Source organism: Leuresthes tenuis, unplaced genomic scaffold (assembly GCF_036924035.1).
Source record: "Leuresthes tenuis unplaced genomic scaffold, fLeuTen1.0.hap1 SCAF_50, whole genome shotgun sequence".
NCBI lineage: Eukaryota > Metazoa > Chordata > Actinopteri > Atheriniformes > Atherinopsidae > Leuresthes > Leuresthes tenuis.
This window is the reverse complement of record NW_027325404.1, coordinates 220,660-246,326: the sequence shown is the minus strand read 5'-3', so window position 1 is coordinate 246,326 and position 25,667 is coordinate 220,660. Positions and strand designations below refer to the sequence as shown.

At 43.0% G+C, this 25,667-nt stretch overlaps 4 non-coding genes across 4 annotated transcripts; 2 read left to right on the top strand and 2 right to left on the bottom strand.

Moving 5' to 3' along the window:
- The first annotated feature begins 342 nt into the window (after positions 1–342).
- LOC140285700 (U5 spliceosomal RNA) lies at positions 343–456 on the top strand. The gene has a single exon (XR_011910681.1). It is a non-coding gene; the product is annotated as a U5 spliceosomal RNA (small nuclear RNA).
- A 308-nt stretch (positions 457–764) lies between these two features.
- Positions 765–949, top strand: LOC140285676 (U2 spliceosomal RNA). Its single transcript, XR_011910660.1, has one exon. It is a non-coding gene; the product is annotated as a U2 spliceosomal RNA (small nuclear RNA).
- A 4,557-nt stretch (positions 950–5,506) lies between these two features.
- On the bottom strand, positions 5,507–5,690 carry LOC140285672 (U2 spliceosomal RNA). Its single transcript, XR_011910656.1, has one exon. It is a non-coding gene; the product is annotated as a U2 spliceosomal RNA (small nuclear RNA).
- A 308-nt stretch (positions 5,691–5,998) lies between these two features.
- Positions 5,999–6,112, bottom strand: LOC140285699 (U5 spliceosomal RNA). Its single transcript, XR_011910680.1, has one exon. It is a non-coding gene; the product is annotated as a U5 spliceosomal RNA (small nuclear RNA).
- Positions 6,113–25,667: the final 19,555 nt, after the last annotated feature.

The window sequence follows — 25,667 nt, the reverse complement described above, 5'->3', positions numbered from 1 at the left end:
GTAAATATGAAGGACAAAGCAGTTTTAACATAGTTTGAGTGAAGGAATTCATTTTATAGATAAAATCCCAAGAGTCTGCTGAGAAAAGAGAGTGAATGCGAAGTAGACTTTAACACGGCTCTGGGAGCGAGCCGAGTGTGGGCTAACCGGGAGAATTGCTTGAAAGAAACGCGACACCGAATGAGCGGTCAGAACAAAGCCTCAATACGGTGTTCCCGTGGTGTTTTTGTTGCTGCCTTGTCGATTGCACAGGGGCAAGCGTTTCAACCAAGCAACGCTCACCATCGGGAAGGTGGCTATGGCAACTAGCCTGATGCCCTGCTCCCGCAGTGACGGATAATCGTACTCTGGTTTCTCTTCATAACATACAAGTCTTTCGCCTTTTACTAAAGACTTTCGTGGAGAGCAGCACTAATGAGTTGTTTCTATTTTTGGCAGGCTTTACCTTTGCGGGTGAAGCCCTTTCTGTCTGTGCAAAAGAAATCTTGTTACTGTGCAGAGTGACTTCTCTGAGTAGAGTCGCCTTACTTGTTGCGATTGTGCCGATGTTCGAAGCTGGAGTGCAAAGTTGTTGCTTGAATGGTGCTTGCTGGAGCATGCGGGAGTGCAAAGTTATACCATTTAAAAGGGCTGAAGAGTGCTCAGTGCAGCGGGTGGGCGGAGGTGCAACGTGACACTCTGGCCACCTATGGCCATAAAAAGAACACTGCTACAAGTGCGCATTGTGCCAGCAAGGGCCCTCGGACCTCAAACAGTGGACAGTTATCGCTTCTCGGCCTTTTGGCTAAGATCAAGTGTAGTATCTGTTCTTATCAGTTTAATATGTCCTCTATACGAGGACTACATATTAAATGGATTTTTAAGAATAGGAGTTGAAAAAGAAGCTTTGCTCCGTTCACTCCAAGCATCGACCCAGTACTGCAGTGCCGCTGGGAACGGTGCGCTCTTCTCTGCTCTTGTGAAAAAGCAAACAGCGGTGCAGGATGGAAGTTTCAGGGAGCCCAAGATGAAACTTTCTTTTAATCTGCTGAGAAAAGAGAGTGAATGCGAAGTAGACTTTAACACAGCTCTGGGAGCGAGCCGAGTGTGGGCTAACCGGGAGAATTGCTTGAAAGAAACGCGACACCGAATGAGTGGTCAGAACAAAGCCTCAATACGGTGTTCCCGTGGTGTTTGTGGCTGCCTTGTCTTTTGCACAGAGTAAAAGACAAGGCAGCCATCGAATAGGGCCCGATTGTTCCTACTTGGTCAGCCGAGGAGCAAGTGGGGGGAGCAAGCGTCTCAACCAAGCAAATCTCACCAAGTAGGAACAATCGGGCCCTATTCGATGGCTGCAACACCTGAAAGAGATATTGATGCGAGACCCGATCAAAAGCTTTTTCAAAGTCTAAATTTAAGATGACAAGCCGGGTGTTTCTGTCTCTAGCGTAATCAATGATGTCTCGAATCAGTACGAGGCTGTCGGTGAGTTGTCTCTCTGAGATGGCACAAGCCTGGTCTGGGTGAATTACCTCCTCTAAAACAGAGGACATCCGTGTCGTTAAAACCTTGCTAAAAAGTTTACAGTCAAAGTTTAAAAGTGTGATGGGCCTCCAATTCTTTAGGTCAGTCTTATCATTTTTATCAGAAGTGAAGAAATAAATGAATGCCTATCAACAAATGTGGGATCTAAACTCTAGTGATTCCTCTAAAATAATTTCCTTTCTCAATTTAGAAATGTGTTAGAAAAGGTAAAAATGCCGGTCCATACATAATCAAAATCGGGAGAGGCGGTGTTCAGCTGCAAGAAGGTCTAAATGTCCATCAATAATTGCTAGAAAACATGAAAGAAACTTTTCGAAAATCAAACCGCACATGATCATAAGTGGGATAGGAGGTGTTCAGCTGCAAGGTGTGAATGTCCACCCATAATTCCTGAAAAATGGGCAAAAAAAAGGTGTGAATGCCCAACCATACATTATCAAAAGCAGGAGTGGAAGTGTTCGGCTACAAGAAGGTGTGAACGTCCAACCAAAATATGTAAAAAGCAGTTAAGAAAAAGTTCGAATATCCAACCAAACATAATCAAAAGCGGGAGCAGAGCTTTTCGACTGCAAGTAGGTGTGAATGTCAGATCATAATTTGCAAAAAGCTGATGAGAAAGGGTGAGAATGCCCGACTATACATCATCAAATGCGGGAGCGGAGTTGTTCGGCTGTGAGTAGGTGTGAATCTCCGACCATAATTGCTGAAAAATGTGTTAGAAAAGGTAAAAATGCCGGTCCATACATCATCAAAAGCGAGAGGGGTTGTGTTCGGCTGCAAGTAGGTGTGAATGTCCAGCCATAATTACTCACAAACGGGTAAGAAAAGGTAGTATTGCCAGACCATATATGATCAAAACAGGGAGCGGAACTAAAGTTCAAATATATTAACAAAAGCGGGAGGAGAGGTCTTCGGATGAGAGTGGTTGAAAATTTCCGACCATAATGTATAAAATGCGGTGAAAAAAAGGTGTGATAGAACACTAAAAGGTGGAGCGGAAGTGTTCGGCTGCAAGAAGGTGTGAATGTCCGACTATATTTGGTGAAAAGCAGGTGAAGCAAGGTCTGAATGCCAAACCTTACATCATCAAATGCGAGATCAGAGGTGTTTGGCTGCAAGAAGGCCATAGTTTGCCAAAATCGGGTAAGGTGCGAATGTCCGACTAATTATCAAAAAAATTTGGATTAGAGGTCTTCGGATGCAAGTGGGTGTGAATATCCAACCATACAAGTATGGTGGAGAGGAAGCTGTGAATAGCCGACCATAGTTTGGAAAAAGCGGGTAAGAAAAGGTTTGAATACCCGAACATACACCATCAAAAGAGGGAGCGGAGGTGTTCCGCTGTACGAAGGTGTGAATGTCCGACCATAGTTGGTAAAAGGCGGGTAAGAAAAGGTTAAAATACCCGACTGTACACAATCAATAGCGGGAGCGGATGTGTTCGGCTACAAGAAGGTGTGAAAGTCCGACCATGGTTTGTAAAAAGCGGGTAAGAAAAGGTGTGAATGTCCGTTAATGTATGATCAAAAGAGAGAGCGGAGGTTTTCGGATACAAGAAGGTTTGAATGTCCCACCATAGTTTGTAAAAAGCGGGTAAGAAAAGGTTCGAATGCCCGACTATACACCATCAAAAGCGGGAGCGGAGGTGTTCCGCTGTAAGACGGTGTGAATGTCCGACCATAGTTGGTAAAAAGCGGGTAAGAAAAGGTTAAAATACCCGACTGTACACAATCAATAGCAGGAGTGGAGTTGTTCGGCTACAAGAAGGTGTGAAAGTCCGACCATGGTTTGTAAAAACCGGGAAGAAAAGGCTCGAAAGCCCGACTATACACCATCAAAAAGAAGGTTTGAATGTCCATCAATAATTGCTTTAAAACAAGAAAGTAAATTTTCGAATATCAAACCATACATGATCATAAGCGGAAGAGGAGGTGTTCCGCTGTAAGACGGTGTGAATGTCCGACCATAGTTGGTAAAAAGCGGGTAAGAAAAGGTTAAAATACCCGACTGTACACAATCAATAGCGGGAGCGGAGTTGTTCGGCTACTAAAAGGTGTGAAAGTCCGACCCTGGTTTGTAAAAAGCGGGTAAGAAAAGGTTCGAATGCCCGAACATACACCATCAAAAGAGGGAGCGGAGGTGTTCCGCTGTAAGACGGTGTGAATGTCCGATCATAGTTGGTAAAAAGCGGGTAAGAAAAGGTTAAAATACCCGACTGTACACAATCAAAAGAGGGAGCGGAGTTGTTCAGCTAAGAGAAGGTGTGAAAGTCCGACCATGGTTTGTAAAAAGCGGGTAAGAAAAGGTTCGTATGCCCGAATATACACTATCAAAACCGGAAGTGTAGGTGTTCGGCTGCAAGAAGGTGTGAACGTCCGACCAAAGTTTGTAAAAAAGCAGTTAAGAAAAGGTTCCCCCACAGAGCACAGAACCCAGGAAGCCCACCGCAGGGGCAACCACGCATCCACCCAGAAGACTGCAGAGGAAGCCCCCGGAAAGAGCCCCCATAAGCATAGGGCAGAGGCCCTCCGGGAGCCAGGGGCAACAGCCCACCGACGTCGCCAGGCCCCAGCCGCCCAGACATGGGCCGTGCACTGGATCCGGGCCCCAGGAGCCCGAGCGCCCCCAAACCCCCCGGCAGAGGCCCCACCCAATACCCAGGAGGGCCAAGCGCCCCAGACAGCCACACAGTGGGTCAGTGCCTGCCCCAGCACCCCTGGCCAAGTGCCCTGGGAGTCAAGACGTGCCCACAGGTGGGTGAAGTCGCGAGCAGCGGAGAGAGGCCACGCCGCCCCCCCCATCGGGAGAAGCACAGGCAGGCCAGGCGACAGCAAGTCCAAGATCCAGGCCCAATCATTACCACACACACTTTCATGTCCCATACATCTACACGTCCTCCCTCCCTCGACTCCGCTGGGGTGTAGTGCAGCGGGCACACCAGGGGGCCAGCAGCCCCCCAGCCACCACAGACCCCAAACCAGCAGAACAATTAATTAATCCTCCTGGCCCCTCCCGCCCCGAGCAGCAACCAGGAAGCAGGGGTGTGCGAAGAAGACCCCTCCCCTCACCCTTCTGGCTCTTCAATATTTTCTAATAGTGAGCAATTAAAATTGAGGGGCAGCCAAATTTGTAGAACTGGGAGCGTGGCCCTCTGGGCAGCCTACATACCCAAAGAGCCCCGCCCACCAGATGCCACTCAGTGTAACCACCCCCCAAGACCTAATGTGTGTGTGTGAGTGTGTTTGATAAGTAGTAATGTCTAAGGTGTAATTAAAACAGGGGTGGGAACTGCAGAGGGCAACTACTGCAGAGTCCACTACACCCCACCGAACACACACGCCCCCAAAACCCTTCATGTGTGAGTGTGTGCTGTGTACAGGAGCCAGAAGGGAGAGGGGTATGGGGATATACACTGGGGGCAGCCAGGGACTGGCTGCAATAGGCATCCCCGCTACCAGGGAGCCAACACAGGACAGGAGGGCCTGATGTCCACCAGGCCAGGGGCCTGCAGCGACCATATTCTGGGAGCTACTGTACCCCCAGAAGGTACCCATCCCGCCCCACCCCACTCAACCCAACCCCACTCCGAAGGACCTCTACAAAAAACAAACAAACAACAACAAAAAACAAACAAACAAACCACCCGGTCACACCAGTCGCAGCAGCCCGGGCCTGAGACCCACCATCACCCAGGCCCCCCCAGGCCCCCCCTCAACAGGTGCGCTCTTGTGAAAAAAAAAACAGCGGCAGCAACAAAAACACAACGGGAACACCGTATTGAGGCTTTGTTCTGACCGCTCATTTGGTATGGCGTTTCTTTCAAGCAATTCTCCCGGTTAGCCCGCACTCGGCTCGCTCCCAGAGCTGTGTTAAAGTCTACTTCGCATTCACTCTCTTTTCTCAGCAGATTAAAAGAAAGTTTCATCTTGGGCTCCCTGAAACTTGCATCCTGCACCGCTGTTTGCTTTTTCACAAGAGCAGAGAAGAGCGCACCGTTCCCAGCGGCACTGCAGTACTGGGTCAATGCTTGGAGTGAACGGAGCAAGCTTCTTTTTCAACTCCTATTCTTAAAAATCCATTTAATATGTAGTCCTCGTATAGAGGACATATTAAACTGATAAGAACAGATACTACACTTGATCTTAGCCAAAAGGCCGAGAAGCGATAACTGTCCACTGTTTCAGGTCCGAGGGCCCTTGCTGGCACAATGCGCACTTGTAGCAGTGTTCTTTTTATGGCCATAGGTGGCCAGAGTGTCACGTTGCACCTCCGCCCACCCGCTGCACTGAGCACTCTTCAGCCCTTTTAAATGGTATAACTTTGCACTCCCGCATGCTCCAGCAAGCACCATTCAAGCAACAACTTTGCACTCCAGCTTCGAACATCGGCACAATCGCAACAAGTAAGGCGACTCTACTCAGAGAAGTCACTCTGCACAGTAACAAGATTTCTTTTGCACAGACAGAAAGGGCTTCACCCGCAAAGGTAAAGCCTGCCAAAAATAGAAACAACTCATTAGTGCTGCTCTCCACGAAAGTCTTTAGTAAAAGGCGAAAGACTTGTATGTTATGAAGAGAAACCAGAGTACGATTATCCGTCACTGCGGGAGCAGGGCATCAGGCTAGTTGCCATAGCCACCTTCCCCATGGTGAGCGTTGCTTGGTTGAAACGCTTGCCCCTGTGCAATCGACAAGGCAGCAACAAAAACACCACGGGAACACCGTATTGAGGCTTTGTTCTGACCTCTCATTCGGTGTCGCGTTTCTTTCAAGCAATTCTCCCGGTTAGCCCACACTCGGCTCGCTCCCAGAGCCGTGTTAAAGTCTACTTCGCATTCACTCTCTTTTCTCAGCAGACTCTTGGGATTTTATCTATAAAATGAATTCCTTCACTCAAACTATGTTAAAACTGCTTTGTCCTTCATATTTACCATGTCTAGAAAGATTTAAACAAAAAAAAAACAACGTTGTACTTTGCAGAAAAAGAAAGAGCAAATCTAAAGTTTCAGGAATCCGAGAATAAGCTTCCTTTCATGAGTTCTTCACGATTTCGGATTTTGCTATAAAATGAATTCCTTCACTCAAACTAAATTAAAACTGCTAAACCGCTAATCTGTTACATGTAAGGCAGATGTCAAATTCACCGAAATAGGATCTAAGGGTATTCGGCCAATCGAGCTGTAGCAGCTTTGGTAAAAGAGTATAAGTTGAAGAGTTTGTGAATAAAGGTGTGCGCACACATAGTGAGCTGTAGGAAAATAGGCAGGGAGCAATGCCGGCTGGGGTATATGTTCTTGTATGTTGTCTGACTGTTTGATTTGAATGTGTTGTGTAAGTGTCCTGTTGAATGTTACATGTTTGGGCTTTGACACTTCACTGTGGTTGTTAACTGTGTGGTGTGTCCTGAAATGTTATATGTTTGGGCTGTGTGACATGCTTAATGCTTGTCAGTAGCTACCCACTTATTCATATATAGCAACTGACAACATAAGAAGTCTGGACATACTTTGATAGTAGTTGTAGAAGTATCCTTATTGATAATAGATAAACTAATTCATAGTGATAGAACAGTAGATGAACAGGTGCCTGCACATGTCTCACGAAAATAAAATGGGTGTATGATTGCTGACGGCAGAGCAATACTGCCAAACTTATGAGTTCTTGTGGCAAACTTGATTCAGTGTCTTGACGTGTATACGCTGTTTCGCTGACTTGATTGTCACAAGAAACAAAGTGTGTTTGATAAGATCCGACCATTTTATTACGGGAGGATCAGTATGTATGGATTCTGATGTGACTGATAAACCCATTCGTATCGTAAGCATAATCTAATACGTGAGACAACGCCCTGGCACACAATCAAAAAAAAAAGAGAGAGCGGTTTTGTGTCCCCACAGTCCATAATGTAGAAAAGAGAGAAAAAAGCCTTTCTGATTTGGTGTGTGTGCTCACAGTGCAGAGTGTAGAGAAAAGAGAGAAAAGAAAGTCGTTTTGGTGTCACGGGTGTTGTGACTTACACACACACATTTCTGAATTGAGAAAGGAAATTATTTTAGAGGAAGCACTAGAGTTTAGATCCCACATTTGTTGATAGGCATTCATTTATTTCTTCACTTCTGATGAAGTTTCAACAATAAACAACAAACTTTGTAGAATGAGAAAGAACTTCTTCAGCAATAAGCATCTCTCGACATATGACGAAATACAGATTTTGCTATAAAATTAATTCCTTCTATCAGCCTGACTTAAAACTGTTTGTCCTCCTTATTTATCCACTTCAAATCAAGTTTCAACAATTAAAAAAATGTTGTAGTTTGAGAAAAAACAACTTCATCTTAAGCAATCAGTAGGGTAAGAAAGGGTAAGAAAAGGTGCAAATGCCAACCATACATCACTAAAAGGTGGAGCGGAAGTATTCGGCTGCAAGTAGGTGCGAATGCCTGACAATGTATGATCAAAAGAGGGAGCGGAGGTTTTCGGCTGCAAGGTCTGAATGTCCAACCATAATTTGTAAAAACCGGGGAAGAAAAGGCTCGAAAGCCCGACTATACACCATCAAAAGCGGGAGCGGAGGTGTTCGGCTGCAAGTAGGTGTGAATGTTCGACCATAATTTGTAAAAAGCGGGTAAGAAAAGGTTCGAATGCCCGACTATATATTAACCAAAGCAGGAGGAGAGGTCTTCGGATACGAGTGGGTGAGAATTTACAACCATAATCTATAAAATGTGGTGAAAAAAAAGGTGTGAATACCCCATAGAACACTAAAAGGTAGAGCGGAAGTGTTCGGCTGCAAGAAGGTGTGACTGTCTGACCATAGTTTGTAAAAAGCGGGTAAGAAAAGGTTCGAATGCCCGAACATACACCATCAAAGGAGGGAGCGGAGGTGTTCCGCTGTAAGAAGGTGTGAATGTCCGACCATAGTTGGCAAAAAGCAGGTAAGAAAAGGTTAAAATACCCGATTGTACACAATCAATAGCGGGAGCAGAGTTGTTCCGCTACTAAAAGGTGTGAAAGTCCGACCATGGTTTGTAAAAAGCGGGTAAGAAAAGGTGTGAATGCCCAACAATGTATGATCAAAAGAGGGAGAGGAGGTTTTCGGCTGAAACAAGGTCTGAATGTCCATCCATATTTTGTAAAAATCTGGGAAGAAAAGGCTCAAAAGCCCGACTATACACCATCAACAGCTGGAGCGGAGGTGTTCAGCTGCAAGAAGGTCTGAATGTCCATCAATAATTGCTAGAAAACATGGAAGAGAATTTTCGAATATCAAACCGCACATGATCATAAGCGGGAGAGGAGGTGTTCAAATGCAAGAAGGTGTGAATGTCCACCCATAATTACTGCAAAATGGGTAAGAAAAGGTACGAATGCCCAACCATACATGATCCTAACAGGGAGCGGAGGTGTTTGGCTGCGACAAGGTGTGTATGTACACCCATAATTAATGAAAAGCGGGCAACAAGTAGGTTTGAATACCCATCATCAAAAGCAGGAGTGGATGTGTTCGGCTACAAGAAGGTTTGAATGTCTGACCATAGTTTGTAAAAAGCGGGTCAGAAAAGGTTCGAATGCCCGAACATACACCATCAAAGGAGGGAGCGGAGGTGTTCCGCTGTAAGAAGGTGTGAATGTCCAACCATAATTGGCAAAAAGCAGGTAAGAAAAGGTTAAAATACCCTATTGTACACAATCAATAGCGGGAGCAGAGTTGTTCCGCTACTAAAAGGTGTGAAAGTCCGACCATGAATTGTAAAAAGCGGGTAAGAAAAGGTGTGAATGCCCGACAATGTATGATCAAAAGAGGGAGAGGAGGTTTTCGGCTGAAACAAGGTCTGAATGTCCATCCATATTTTGTAAAAATCTGGGAAGAAAAGGCTCAAAAGCCCGACTATACACCATCAACAGCTGGAGCGGAGGTGTTCAGCTGCAAGAAGGTCTGAATGTCCATCAATAATTGCTAGAAAACATGGAAGAGAATTTTCGAATATCAAACCGCACATGATCATAAGCGGGAGAGGAGGTGTTCAAATGCAAGAAGGTGTGAATGTCCACCCATAATTACTGCAAAATGGGTAAGAAAAGGTACGAATGCCCAACCATACATGATCCTAACAGGGAGCGGAGGTGTTTGGCTGCGACAAGGTGTGTATGTACACCCATAATTAATGAAAAGCGGGCAACAAGTAGGTTTGAATACCCATCATCAAAAGCAGGAGTGGATGTGTTCGGCTACAAGAAGGTTTGAATGTCTGACCATAGTTTGTAAAAAGCGGGTCAGAAAAGGTTCGAATGCCCGAACATACACCATCAAAGGAGGGAGCGGAGGTGTTCCGCTGTAAGGAGGTGTGAATGTCCAACCATAATTGGCAAAAAGCAGGTAAGAAAAGGTTAAAATACCCTATTGTACACAATCAATAGCGGGAGCAGAGTTGTTCCGCTACTAAAAGGTGTGAAAGTCCGACCATGAATTGTAAAAAGCGGGTAAGAAAAGGTGCGAATGCCCGACAATGTATGATCAAAAAAGGGAGCGGAGGTTTTCGGCTGAAAGAAGGTCTGAATGTCCATCCATAATTTGTAAAAATCGGGGAAGAAAAGGCTCGAAAGCCCGACTATACACCATCAACAGCTGGAGCGGAGGTGTTCAGCTGCAAGAAGGTCTGAATGTCCATCAATAATTGCTAGAAAACATGGAAGAGAATTTTCGAATATCAAACCGCACATGATCATAAGCGGGAGAGGAGGTGTTAAAATGCAAAAAGGTGTGAATGTCCACCCATAATTACTGCAAAATGGGTAAGAAAAGGTACGAATGCCCAACCATACATCATCAAAAGCAGGAGTGGATGTGTTCGGCTACAAGAAGGTTTTAATGTCCGACCATAGTTTGTAAAAAACGGGTAAGAAAAGGTTCGAATGCCCGAACATACACCATCAAAAGAGGGAGCGGAGGTGTTCCACTGTAAGAAGGTGTGAATGTCTGACCATAGTTGGTAAAAAGCGGGTAAGAAAAGGTGAAAATACCCGACTGTACACAATCAATAGCGGGAGCGGAGTTGTTCGGCTACTAAAAGGTGTGAAAGTCCGACCCTGGTTTGTAAAAAGCGGGTAAGAGAAGGTGCGAATGCCCGACAATGTATGATCAAAAGAGGGAGCGGAGGTTTTCGGCTGCAAGAAGGTCTGAATGTCCAACAATAATTTTGTAAAAACCGGGGAAGAAAAGGCTCGAAAGCCCGACTATACATCATCAAAAGCGGGAGCGGAGGTGTTCAGCTGCAAGAAGGTCTGAATGTCCATCAATAATTGCTAGAAAAAATGAAAGAAAATTTTCGAATATCAAACCACACATCATCATAAGCGGGAGAGGAGGTGTTCAGCTGCAAGAAGGTGTGAATGTCCGACCATAGTTTGTAAAAAATGGGTAAGAAAAGGTGCGAATGCTCAACCATACATCATCAAAAGCAGGAGTGGATGTGTTCGGCTAAAAGAAGGTTTGAATGTCCGACCATAGTTCGTAAAATGCGGGTAAGAAAAGGTTCGAATGCCCGAACATACACCATCAAAAGAGGGAGCGGAGGTATTCCGCTGTAAGACGGTGTGAATGTCCAACAATAGTTGGTATAAAGCGGGTAAGAAAAGGTTAAAATACCCGACTGTACACAATCAAAAGCGGAAGCGGAGGTGTTCGGCTGCAAGAAGGTGTGAATGTCCGACCAAAGTTTGTAAAAAGCAGTGAAGAAAAGTTTCGAATATCCAACCAAACATAATCAAAAGCGGGAGCGGAAGTGTTCGGCTGTGAGTAGGTGTGAATGTCAAACCATAATTGCTGAAAAATGTGTTAGAAAAGACTAGAATGCCGGACCATACATCATCAAAAGCTGGAAAAGTGGTGTTCGGCTGCAAGTAGGTGTGAATGTCCAGCCATAATTACTCACAAACCGGTAAGAAAAGGTAGTATTGCCAGACCATACATTATCAAAACAGGGAGCGGAGGTGGTTCAGCTGCAAGGTGTGAATGTCTGACTAAAGTTTATAAAAAGCGGGTAAGACAAGGTGCGAATGCCTGACAATGTATGATCAAATGAGGGAGCGGAGGTTTTCGGCTGCAAGAAGGTCTGAATGTCCAACAATAATTTTCTAAAAACCGGGGAAGAAAAGGCTCGAAAGCCCGACTATACATCATCAAAAGCGGGAGCGGAGGTGTTCAGCTGCAAGAAGGTCTGAATGTCCATCAATAATTGCTAGAAAAAATGAAAGAAAATTTTCGAATATCAAACCACACATCATCATAAGCGGGAGAGGAGGTGTTCAGCTGCAAGAAGGTGTGAATGTCCGACCATAGTTTGTAAAAAATGGGTAAGAAAAGGTGCGAATGCTCAACCATACATCATCAAAAGCAAGAGTGGATGTGTTCGGCTAAAAGAAGGTTTGAATGTCCGACCATAGTTCGTAAAATGCGGGTAAGAAAAGGTTTGAATGCCCGAACATACACCATCAAAAGAGGGAGCGGAGGTGTTCCGCTGTAAGACGGTGTGAATGTCCAACAATAGTTGGTATAAAGCGGGTAAGAAAAGGTTAAAATACCCGACTGTACACAATCAATAGCGGGAGCGGAGTTGTTCGGCTACAAGAAGGTGTGAAAGTCCGACCATGGTTTGTAAAAAGCGGGTAAGAAAAGGTTCGAATGCCCGAATATATACCATCAAAAGCGGAAGCGGAGGTGTTCGGCTGCAAGAAGGTGTGAATGTCCGACCAAAGTTTGTAAAAAGCAGTGAAGAAAAGTTTCGAATATCCAACCAAACATAATCAAAAGCGGGAGCGGAAGTGTTCGGCTGTGAGTAGGTGTGAATGTCAAACCATAATTGCTGAAAAATGTGTTAGAAAAGACTAGAATGCCGGACCATACATCATCAAAAGCTGGAAAAGTGGTGTTCGGCTGCAAGTAGGTGTGAATGTCCAGCCATAATTACTCACAAACCGGTAAGAAAAGGTAGTATTGCCAGACCATACATTATCAAAACAGGGAGCGGAGGTGGTTCAGCTGCAAGGTGTGAATGTCTGACTAAAGTTTATAAAAAGCGGGTAAGACAAGGTGCGAATGCCTGACAATGTATGATCAAATGAGGGAGCGGAGGTTTTCGGCTGCAAGGTCTGAATGTACAACCATAATTTGGAAAAACCGGGGAAGAAAAGGCTCGAAAGCCCGACTATACACCATCAAAAGCGGGAGCGGAGGTGTTCGGCTGCAAGTAGGTGTGAATGTTCGACCATAATTTGTAAAAAGTGGGTAAGACAAGGTGCGAATGCCTGACAATGTATGATCAAAAGCGGGAGCGGAGGTGTTCAGCTGCAAGAAGGTCTACATGTCCATCAATAATTGCTAGAAAACATGAAAGAAACTTTTCGAAAATCAAACCGCACATGATCATAAGTGGGATAGGAGGTGTTCAGCTGCAAGGTGTGAATGTCCACCCATAATTCCTGAAAAATGGGCAAAAAAAAGTTGTGAATGCCCAACCATACATCATCAAAAGCAGGAGTGGAAGTGTTTGGCTACAAGAAGGTGTGAACGTCCAACCAAAATATGTAAAAAGAAGTTAAGAAAAGGTTCGAATATCCAACCAAACATAATCAAAAGCGGGAGCAGAGCTGTTCGACTGCAAGTAGGTGTGAATGTCAGATCATAATTTGCAAAAAGCTGATGAGAAAGGGTGAGAATGCCCGACTATACATCATCAAATGCGGGAGCGGAGTTGTTCGGCTGTGAGTAGGTGTGAATGTCCAGCCATAATTACTCACAAACGGGTAAGAAAAGGTAGTATTGCCAGACCATATATGATCAAAACAGGGAGCGGAGGTGGTTCAGCTGCAAGAAGGTTTGAATGCCCGACTAAAGTTCAAATATATTAACAAAAGCGGGAGGAGAGGTCTTCGGATGAGAGTGGTTGAAAATTTCCAACCATAATGTATAAAATGCGGTGAAAAAAAGGTGTGATAGAACACTAAAAGGTGGAGCGGAAGTGTTCGGCTGCAAGAAGGTGTGAATGTCCGACTATATTTGGTGAAAAGCAGGTGAAGCAAGGTCTGAATGCCCAACCTTACATCATCAAAAGCAAGATCAGAGTTGTTAGGCTGCAAGAAGGCCATAGTTTGCCAAAAGCGGGTAAGGTGCGAATGTCCGACTAAATATCAACAAAATTTGGGGCGGAGGTTTTCGGATGCAAGTGGTTGTGAATATCCCACCATACAAGTATGGTGGAGAGGAAGCTGTGAATAGCCGACCATAGTTTGGAAAAAGCGTGTAAGAAAAGGTTTGAATGCCCGAACATACACCATCAAAAGAGGGAGCGGAGTTGTTCGGCTACAAGAAGGTGTGAAAGTCCAACCATGGTTTGTAAAAAGCAGTTAAGAAAAGGCTCGAATATCCAACCAAACATAATCAAAAGCGGGAGCAGAGCTGTTCGACTGCAAGTAGGTGTGAATGTCCAGCCACAATTACTCACAAACGGGGGAAGAAAAGGTAGTATTGCCAGACCATACATGATCAAAACAGGGAGCGGAGGTTCAGCTGCAAGGTGTTAATGTCTGACTATAGTTTGTAAAAAGCGGGTAAGACAAGGTGCGAATGCCCAACAATGTATGATCAAAAGAGAGAGCGGAGGTGTTCGGCTGCAAGGTCTGAACGTCCAACCATAATTTGTAAAAACCGGGTAAGAAAAGGCTCGAAAGCCCGACTATACATCATCAAAAGCGGGAGCGGAGGTGTTCAGCTGCAAGAAGGTGTGAATGTTCGACTAAAGTTTGTAAAAAGCTGGTAAGACAAGGAGCGATGTCCCGACATTGTATGATCAAAAGCGGGAGCGGAGGTGTCCAGCTGTGAGTAGGTGTGAATGTCCGACCATAATTGCTGAAAAATGTGTTAGAAAAGGTAAGAATACTGGACCATACATCATCAAAAGCGGGAGAGGTGGTGTTCGGATGCAAGAAGGTGTGAACGTCCGACCAAAGTTTGTAAAAAGCAGTGAAAAGCGAGAAAAAGCATTTCGTGAGTTCTGCATGATTTGGGATTTTGCTTATAAAATGCATTACTTCACTCAAACTATGTTAAAACTGATTTGTCCTTCATATTTACCATGTCTAGAAATATTTAAACAAAAAAACAACGTTGTACTTTGCAGTAAAAGAAAGAGCAAATCTAAAGTTTCAGGAATCCGAGTATAAGCCTGCTTTCATGAGTTCTGCACGATTTCGGATTTTGCTATAAAATGAATTGCTTTGCTCAAACCAAGTTAAAACTGCTTTGTCCTTCCATATTCATCAATGTCTAGATCGACTTCAACAAAGAAAAACATTGGACTTTGCAGTAGAAGAAGTTGAAATCCATCTACACATTGATTAATATGAAGGACAAAGCAGTTCCCACTTGCCCATAAGAAAATAAGCTTATTCTCGGATTCCTGATCCTTCAGTGTTGCTCTTTCTTCTACTGCAAAATACAATGTTGTTCTTTGTTGAAGTCGATCTAGACATTGATAAATATGAAGGAAAAAGCAGTTTTAACTTGGTTTGAGTGAATTAATTCATTTTATACATAAAATCCGAAATCGTGCAGAACTCATGAAAATAAGCTTATTCTCGGATTCCTAAAACTTTTGATTGGCTCTTTCTTTTACTGCAAAGTACAACGTTGTTTTTTTTTGTTTAAATATATCGAGACATTGATAAATATGAAGGTAAAAGCCGTTTTAACATAGTTTGAGTGAAGGAATTGATTTTATAGATAAAATCCCAAATCATGCAGAACTCCTCAAAAGGGGCGTATGGCTTAATCACAAGTGTGGTTCTTTCTCATTCGGGGTAGTATGAGGAAGTTTATGCTTGAAATATATGTAGAAATGGGTACATATGAAGGACAAAGCAGTGTTAACTTAGTTTGAGTGAAGGAATTCATTTTATACATAAAATCCCAAATCATGCAGAACGTATGAAAAGAAGCTTATTCTCGGATTCCTGATCCTTCAGTTTTGCTCTTTCTTCTACTGCAAAATACAATGTTGTTCTTTGTTGAAGTCGATCTAGACATTGATAAATATGAAGGAAAAAGCAGTTTTAACTTGGTTTGAGTGAATGAATTCATTTTATACATAAAATCCGAAATCGTGCAGAACTCATGAAAATAAGCTTATTGTCGGATTCCTAAAACTTTTGATTTGCTCTTTCTTTTATTGCAAAGTACAACGTTGTTTTTTTGTTTAAATCTATCGAGACATTGATATATATGAAGGTAAAAGCCGTTTTAACATAGTTTGAGTGAAGGAATTAATTTTATAGATAAAATCCCAAATCATGCAGAACTCCTCAAAATGGAGGTATGGCTTAATCACAAGTGTGGCTCTTTCTCAATCAGGGTAATATGAGGAAGTTTATGCTTGAAATATATGTAGAAATGGGTACATATGAAGGACAAAGCAGTGTTAACTTAGTTTGCGTGAAGAAATTCATTTTATACATAAAATCCGAAATCGTGCAGAACTCATGAAAATAAGCTTATTCTCGGATTCCTAAAACTTTTGATTTGCACTTTCTTTTACTGCAAAGTAAAACGTTGTTTTTTGTTGAAATCTATCTAGACATTGATTACATTCACACCTACTTGCAGTCGAACACCTTCTCATCCACTTATGATCATGTGCGGTTGGGCTTTCGCACCTTTTCTTACCCATTTTTCAGTAATTATGGGTGGACATTCAGACCTTCTTGCAGCCGAAAACCTCCGCTCCTCTTTTGATCATACATTGTCGGGCATTCACACCTTGTCTTACCCGCTTTTTACAAACTTTAGTTGGACATTCAAACCTTCTTGCAGCTGAACCACCTCCGCTCCCTGTTTTGATCATATATGGTCTGGCAATAGTACCTTTTCTTACCCGTTTGTGAGTAATTATGGCTGGACATTCACACCTTCTTGCAGCCGAACACAACCTCTCCCGCTTTTGATGATATATGGTCCGGCCTTCTTACCTTTTCTAACACATTTTTCAGCAATTATGGTCGGACATTCACACCTATTCTCACCCTTTCTCATCAGCTTTTTGCAAATTATGATCTGATATTCACACCTACTTGAAGTCGAACAGCTCTGCTCCCGCTTTTGATTATGTTTGGTTGGATATTCGAACATTTTCTTAATGCTTTTTACAAACTTTGGTCGGACGTTCACACCGTCTTGCAGCCGAACACCTCCGCTTCCGCTTTTGATGGTGTATAGTCGGGCATTCGAGCCTTTTCTTACCCACCTATTACTTACTATGGTTGGACATTCAAACCTTCTTGTAGCCGAACACATCCGCTCCTGCTTTTGATGATGTATGATTTGGCATTTGCACCTTTTCTTACCCATTTTTCAGTAATTATTGGTTGGACATTCAGACCTTCTTGCACCTGAACACCTCTGCTCCCGCTTTTGATGGTGTATAGTCGGGCTTTCGAGCCTTTTCTTCCCGATTTTTACAAATTATGGTTGGACATTCAGACCTTGCAGCCGAAAACCTCCGCTCCCTCTTTTGATCATACATTGTCGGGCATTCGCCCCTTGTCTTACACGGTTTTTACAAACTTTAGTCAGACATTCACACCTTGCAGCTGAACCACCTCCATTCCCTGTTTTGATCATGTGTGGTCTGGAAATACTACCTTTTCTTCCCCCGTTTGTGAGTAATTATGGCTGGACATTCACACCTACTTGCAGCCGAAAAACCACCTCTCCCGCTTTTGATGATGTATTGTCCGGCATTCTAGTCTTTTCTATCACATTTTTCAGCAATTATGATCTGACATTCACACCTACTTGCAGTCGAACAGCTCTGCTCCCGCTTTTGATTATGTTCGGTTGGATATTCAAACCTTTTCTTAACTGCTTTTTACAAACTTTGGTCGGACGTTCACACCTTCTTGCAGCCGAACACCCCCGCTTCCGCTTTTGATGGTATATATTCGGGTATTCGAACCTTCTCTTACCCGCTTTTTACAAACCATGGTTGGACTTTCATACCTTCTTGTAGCTGAACAACTCCACTCCTGCTTTTGATGATTTATGGTTGGACATTTGCATCTTTTCCTACCCATTTTTCAGTAATTATAGGTGGATATTCACATCTTCTTGCAGCTGAACACCTCCTCTCCCGCTAATGATCATGTAAGGTTTGATATTCGAAAATTTTCTTTCATGTTTTAAAGCAATTATTAATGGACATTCACACCTACTTGCAGCCGAACACCACCTCTCCCGCTTTTGATGATGTATGGACCGGCATTCTTACCTTTTCTAACACATTTTTCAGCAATTATGGTTGGAGAATCACACCTACTCACAGCCGAACAACTCCGCTACCGCATTTGATGGTGTATAGTCGGGATTTCTCACCCTTTCTCATCAGCTTTTTGCAAATTATTCTCTGACATTCACACCTACTTGCAGTCGAACAGCTCTGCTCCCGCTTTTGATTATGTTTGGTTAGATATTCGAACCTTTTCTTAACTGCTTTTTTACAAACTTTGGTCGGACGTTCACACCTTCTTGCAGCCGAACACCTACACTTCCGGTTTTGATAGTGTATATTAGGGCATACGAACCTTTTCTTACCCGCTTTTTACAAACCATGGTTGGACTTTCACACCTTCTCTTAGCTGAACAACTCCGCTCCCTCTTTTGATTGTGTACAGTCGGGTATTTTAACCTTTTCTTACCCGCTTTTTACCAACTATGATCGGACATTCACACCGTCTTACAGCGGAACACCTCCGCTCCCTCTTTTGATGGTGTATGTTTGGGCATTCGAACCTTTTCTTACCCGCTTTTTACAAACCAGGGTCGGACTTTCACACCTTTTAGTAGCCGAACAACTCCGCTCCCGCTATTGATTGTGTACAGTCGGGTATTTTAACCTTTTCTTACCCGCTTTTTACCAACTATGGTCGGACATTCACACCGTCTTACAGCGGAACACCTCCTCTCCCGCTTATGATCATGTACGGTTTGATATTCGAAAATTTACTTTCTTGTTTTAAAGCAATTATTGATGGACATTCAAACCTTCTTTTTGATGGTGTATAGTCGGGCTTTCGAGCCTTTTCTTCCCGGTTTTTACAAACCATGGTCGGACTTTCACACCTTCTTGTAGCCGAACAACTCCGCTCCTGCTATTGATTGTGTACAGTGGGGTATTTTAACCTTTTCTTACCCGCTTTTTACCAACTATGGTCGGACATTCACACCGTCTTACAGCGGAACACCTCTGCTCCCGCTTTTGATGGTGTATAGTCGGGCATTCGAACCTTTTCTTACCCGCTTTTTACAAACTATGGTGGGACATTCAAACCTTCTTGTATCCGAAAACCTCCGCTCTCTCTTTTGATCATACATTGTCGGACATTCGCACCTTTTCTTACCCGCTTTTTACAAACCATGGTCGGACTTTCACACCTTCTTGTAGCCGAACACATCCGCTCCCGCTATTGATTGTGTACAGTCGGGTATTTTAACCTTTTCTTACCCGCTTTTTACCAACTATGGTCGGACATTCACACCTTCGTACAGCGGAACACCTCCGCTCCCTCTTTTGATGGTGTATGTTCGGGTATTCAAACCTTTTCTTACCCGCTTTTTCCAAACTATGGTCGGCTATTCACAGCTTCCTCTCCACCATACTTGTATGGTTGGATATTCACACCCACTTGCATCCGAAGACCTCTGCCCCAAATTTTTTTGATATTTAGTCGGACATTCGCACCTTACCCGCTTTTGGCAAACTATGGCCTTCTTGCGGCCAAACACCTCTGATCTCGCATTTGATGATGTAAGGTTTGGCATCCAGACCTTGCTTCACCTGCTTTTCACCAAATATAGTCGGACATTCACACCTTCTTGCAGCCGAACACTTCCGCTCCACCTTTTAGTGTTCTATCACACCTTTTTTTCACCGCATTTTATACATTATGGTCGGAAATTTTCAACCACTCTCATCCGAAGACCTCTCCTCCCGCTTTCTTTAATATATTTGAACTTTAGTCGGACATTCAAACCTTCTTGCAGCTGAACCACCTCCGCTCCCTGTTTTGATCATATATGGTCTGGCAATACTACCTTTTCTTACCCGTTTGTGAGTAATTATGGTCGGAGATTCACACCTACTCACAGCCGAACAACTCCGCTCCCGCATTTGATGATGTATAGTCGGGCATTCTCACCCTTTCTCATCAGCTTTTTGCAAATTATGATCTGACATTCACACCTACTTCCAGTCGAACAGCTCTGCTCCCGCTTTTGATTATGTTTGGTTGGATATTCGAACCTTTTCTTAACTTCTTTTTACATATTTTGGTTGGACGTTCACACCTTCTTGTAGACGAACACTTCCACTCCTGCTTTTGATGATGTATGGTTGGGCATTCACACCTTTTTTTTGCCCATTTTTTAGGAATTATGGGTGGACATTCACACCTTGCAGCTGAACACCTCCTATCCCACTTATGATCATGTGCGGTTTGATTTTCGAAAAGTTTCTTTCATGTTTTCTAGCAATTATTGATGGACATGTAGACCTTCTTGCAGCTGAACACCTCCGCTCCCGCTTTTGATCATACATTGTCAGGCATTCGCACCTTGTCTTACCCACTTTTTACAAACTTTAGTCGAACAGTCACACCTACTTGCAGCCGAACACAACCTCTCTCGCTTTTGATGATGTATGGACCGGCATTCTTACCTTTTCTAACACATTTTTCAGCAATTATGGTCGGAGATTCACACCTACTCACAGCCGAACAACTCCGCTCCCGCATTTGAAGGTGTATAGTCGGGCATTCTCACCTTTTCTCATCAGCTTTTTGCAAATTATGATCTGACATTCACACCTACTTCCAGTCGAACAGCTCTGCTCCCGCTTTTGATTATGTTTGGTTGGATATTCGAACCTTTTCTTAACTTCGTTTTACATATTTTGGTTGGACGTTCACACCTTCTTGTTGCCGAACACTTCCACTCCTGCTTTTGATGATGTATGGTTGGGCATTCACACATTTTTTTTGCCCATTTTTTAGGAATTATGGGTGGACATTCACACCTTGCAGCTGAACACCTCCTGTCCCACTTATGATCATGTGCGGTTTGATTTTCGAAAAGTTTCTTTCATGTTTTCTAGCAATTATTGATGGACATGTAGACCTTCTTGCAGCTGAACACCTCCGCTCCCGCTTTTGATCATACATTGTCAGGCATTCGCACCTTGTCTTACCCACTTTTTACAAACTTTAGTCGAACAGTCACACCTACTTGCAGCCGAACACAACCTCTCTCGCTTTTGATGATGTATGGACCGGCATTCTTACCTTTTCTAACACATTTTTCAGCAATTATGGTCGGAGATTCACACCTACTCACAGCCGAACAACTCCGCTCCCGCATTTGAAGGTGTATAGTCGGGCATTCTCACCCTTTCTCATCAGCTTTTTGCAAATTATGATCTGACATTCACACCTACTTGCAGTCGAACAGCTCTGCTCCTGCTTTTGATTATGTATGGTTGGATATTCGAACCTTTTCTTAACTGCTTTTTACAAACTTTGGTTGGACGTTCACACCTTCTTGTAGCCGAACACATGCACTCCTGCTTTTGATGATGTATGGTTGGGCATTCGCACCTTTTTTTTACAATTTTTCAGGTATTATGGGTGGACATTCACACCTTCTTGCAGCTGAACACCTCCTCTCCCACTTATGATCATGTGTGGTTTGATTTTCGAAAATTTTCTTTCATGTTTTCTAGCAATTATTGATGGACATTTAGACCTTCTTGCAGCTGAACACCACCTCTCCCGATTTCGATGATGTATGGACCGGCATTTTTACCTTTTCTAACACATTTTTCAGCAATTATGGTTGGAGATTCACACCTACTCACAGCCGAACAACTCCGCTACCGCATTTAATGGTGTATAGTCGGGCATTCTCACCCTTTCTCATCAGCTTTTTGCAAATTATGATCTGACATTCACACCTACTTGCAGTCGAACAGCTCTGCTCCCGCTTTTGATTATGTATGGTTGGATATTCGAACCTTTTCTTAACTGCTTTTTACAAACTTTGGTTGGATGTTCACACCTTCTTGTAGCCGAACACATGCACTCCTGCTTTTGATGATGTATGGTTGGGCATTTGCACCTTTTTTTTTACCCATTTTTCAGGTATTATGGGTGGACATTCACACCTTCTTGCAGCTGAACACCTCCTCTCCCACTTATGATCATGTGTGGTTTGATTTTCGAAAATTTTCTTTCATGTTTTCTAGCAATTATTGATGGACATTTAGACCTTCTTGCAGCTGAACAGGCTTTGTGCACATGTCTCATGAAAATAAAATGGGTGTATGATTGCTGACGGCAGAGCAATACTGCCAAACTTATGAGTTCTTGTGGCAAACTTGATTCAGTGTCTTGACGTGTATACGCTGTTTCGCTGACTTGTCACAAGAAACAAAGTGTGTTTGATAAGATCCGACCATTTTATTACGGGAGGATCAGTATGTATGGATTCTGATGTGACTGATAAACCCATTCGTATCTTAAGCATAATCTAATACGTGAGACAACGCCCTGGCACACAATAAAAAAAAAAATAGAGAGAGAGCGGTTTTGTGTCCCCACAGTCCATAATGTAGAAAAGAGAGAAAAAAGCCTTTCTGATTTGGTGTGTGTGCTCACAGTGCAGAGTGTAGAGAAAAGAGAGAAAAGAAAGCCGTTTTGGTGTCACGGGTGTTGTGACTTACACACACACATTTCTGAATTGAGAAAGGAAATTATTTTAGAGAAAGCACTAGAGTTTAGATCCCACATTTGTTGATAGGCATTCATTTAATTTTTCTTTTAATCAGTTTTAAAGTGAATACTAACTGAGAAATGAAAAAGGTGAAGAGTTTAGAAGCTTGGTTCAAGAGCAAAACTTGGTTTATGATCAGCTGAGTCTCTAAACAGAACAGCAAAGGGCTTCATCGAACATTTAAAAAAGATTCAGATTGTTAGAATATCCAGAATTTATAGGAATGGTGGTGATTACTCTTATTTTCTAGAATGGAAATAACTGCACCATGTCTGTTTTATGAATTTAAGGGGCTAAAAAGTTTTGTTCTCGTTTTTCTATGATTAACCGAATGTATATGAGAGTCCAAACAGACAGAAGGGTTACGGCCGAGCGCTGGACCTTCCAAAAAAGATGAGACAGGCTGGACCTGTGCCATACTAGTTAAGACCGGCCTGTGGATAACAGGTTCTTTAAACTCTCACACACACAAACTCACACACGTTCGCACACATACACCCATACACACACACATTCTTGAACTTGCTGCAAGATTAAACATTTGCATTAACTGACTCCAGCAACTCTGAGTCTCATTGAGAGACTTTTCTCAACAATTGGGTCCTCAAACCAGATCTCAACGTTTTTTCCGCTTTCCAGGGTCGGAGCTGAAACCGTGCACGGGGGAGTCCAGTACTCCTAATGAAAGACCCCCTGCTGAATTGCGGTAATTAGGGGCCAGTGTCCACTGAAAGGGGGAAACAGGGACGAGATCGTACTTTTGAATCAATGGCCAGAAGCCATTGGCAGTGCAGGCATCAACAATAATGGTGTTATTTCACCCATTAACACTTAAGGTACCTCATGCAGTGGCTGTGATATGGTTACTTAACAAAATATCTTTACCAGACATCTCTCCTACATAACAGTTCTTCTTTCACAGCCACACCTTGTTGTCGAGAGATGTGCTACACTTAATCCATCCACACTGCTACCTACCCCACAGATGGAAAGCCTCATGATTGCATGTCAGAAATAACCATCAGTGTTTTACCCAGGCCAGACTTAACTGATATACGTTATGAAAATGCAGAAATAACTATATTTATTCAACAGGTCAAGCAAAAAACCCTGATGGCACAAATGCTACAGGATTTGCAGTAGTAACAGAAACTGAAGTTTTCTTAAAACAACCACTACCAAAAAATTACTCTGTTCAAGCAGTCGAATTGGTAGCTTTAACTGAAGCTTGTAAATTAAATAACAAAAAGGTTGTTAACGTTTACACTGACAGTCAGTATGCCTTCTCAACTGTACATGTGTTAACACAGCATTGGAAAAACAGGTATGTTGACATCCACAGCTAAATGTATAAACTACAAATATTTTAGCATTATTAGATGTTATTCAATTGCCATCTACAATAGACTCGTATGAATGACCGGAAGGAAAACCATACTGCCAAAGAATTTGTTTAAATATGCTGCAGTATTGAGCCACGGACCATGTCATGTCTCAACAGGAGGGATGGAAGCAATAATGAACAAGGTTTTTACAGCATATGGTTTTTAGAATAAATAAATGAATAAAGTTTTGTCTAGCAGGTCAAATATGTGCAAAATACATTCCACAGGGCAATCTAAGACCAAAACGAAGATAATTCCCTAAGCCAGTGTATCTTTTTCAACATATTTGTTTGGATTTCATTATTTCATTATTGTGTAGATTTCATTGAACTAAATTAATGTTAAGGGAAACGATTCTGCTCAGTGACAACAGAGGTTTTTACCAAATGGTCTGAAATATTTCCATGTGCACAAGCAGATGCACTCTCAGTAGCAAAATCACGCGTAAAATAACTCATTTCTAGATTTGAAATTCCTGAAAAGATCTTCAGTGATAATTTGACACACTTTGTAAACTATGTCATCTCACTGATGGCAAAGAACTTAAAATAGATCTTAGAAACCACTGTGATATAGAAGGTTTCGCTAACACATTGGAATTGTTTTACTATTTACATATGCATGTGCAGTGAAGAATTGCTTGCTGCTGATAAATGCAAAGAAGAACAGCTTACACATAGATGCTCACATATAGGCTGCTGAATGCAATGAAGACCTGCTTATCCAGTAAAGTTCAATGTCAATGTGTAATATTCAATTAGGATTTGCAAAACAGTGAAGTTAAACAATGAATGGGTCCATAGTCGGTATGAGAAGACTACAGGAATATTTACCTGGGTGTACGTTCAAACAGAGATGAGAAAATTGCGATAAATTATTGTTTGTTTGTTTGTTAGTATGTATATGAATGTTATGTGTATAAACTGTGTTGAGTTGTAGTTACTCAGTAGTGTCTCAGTGAAACAACCGACGGGGGAAGCCTTGCGGTGACAACAAAAGCAGTGTTTTACTGATCAGTCAAGTTGCTCCAGTGTACTCCATACAAACTGGTTGGCTACTGAAGGGATAGAAAATGGGGAATACTTGTTTTAAAGCAAACAAGGAATTAGATGGGAAAAATACATGTTTTAACGGGACCCAGACAATATTATATAGATGTCGCCACTGAAGTAAAGAACATTTACGTGGGATGGTATGAGGGTCCTCGTTTGGCTGACGTTCGCCGATATGCTCGCCATGCTCAGAACCAAGTTGAGACGCGTAAGACAACCAAAAGGGACAAGTGTGAAAAGGAGCTGCATTTGGCAACCATGACCATGTATTACGCAGTTGGTGTAAACAGAGGACGAGGCCGAAGTCGAAGACGTGGACGTGTGGGAGAGGAGGTCGAAATGGGCCACGCCAGAGCTATGATCCGAATATTTGTTTTTACTGTGGCCAGACTGGACACTGGAAGAAGGACTGTCCACAGCTAAAAAGTGATGAAATTGGGCAAAAGGCTGACTGAGGGTGGGAGGCAGGTTCTGGACGTCACGCGGCAGCGGAGCCTTCACTAATGGGTGATAGCACAAACACACTCACACATTTTTCCTGCTCTGTGTAGTGAAGCAACGCTTGCCGACTGTGATTCACGTAGTAAAGTTTTGCATGCTATTTCCGTCCTAGAGCAAAGATATTTCTTTCAGAATATAGGAACTTATGTTCATCAGTAGTGACGTCAGGGGAGTTTGATTGTCCTCCAAAGTTAAGTGGAAACCACGTTTACTGTATGTCTGCATCAGGCCAGGTTGTGAAGGAGAAAATGACAATGCCCATTGCGTGTTGTCACTCCCGATGAGCTCTCCTTCAAACACTCATTTTTGTTATCAGAGTTGTGTCCCATTCACCTGA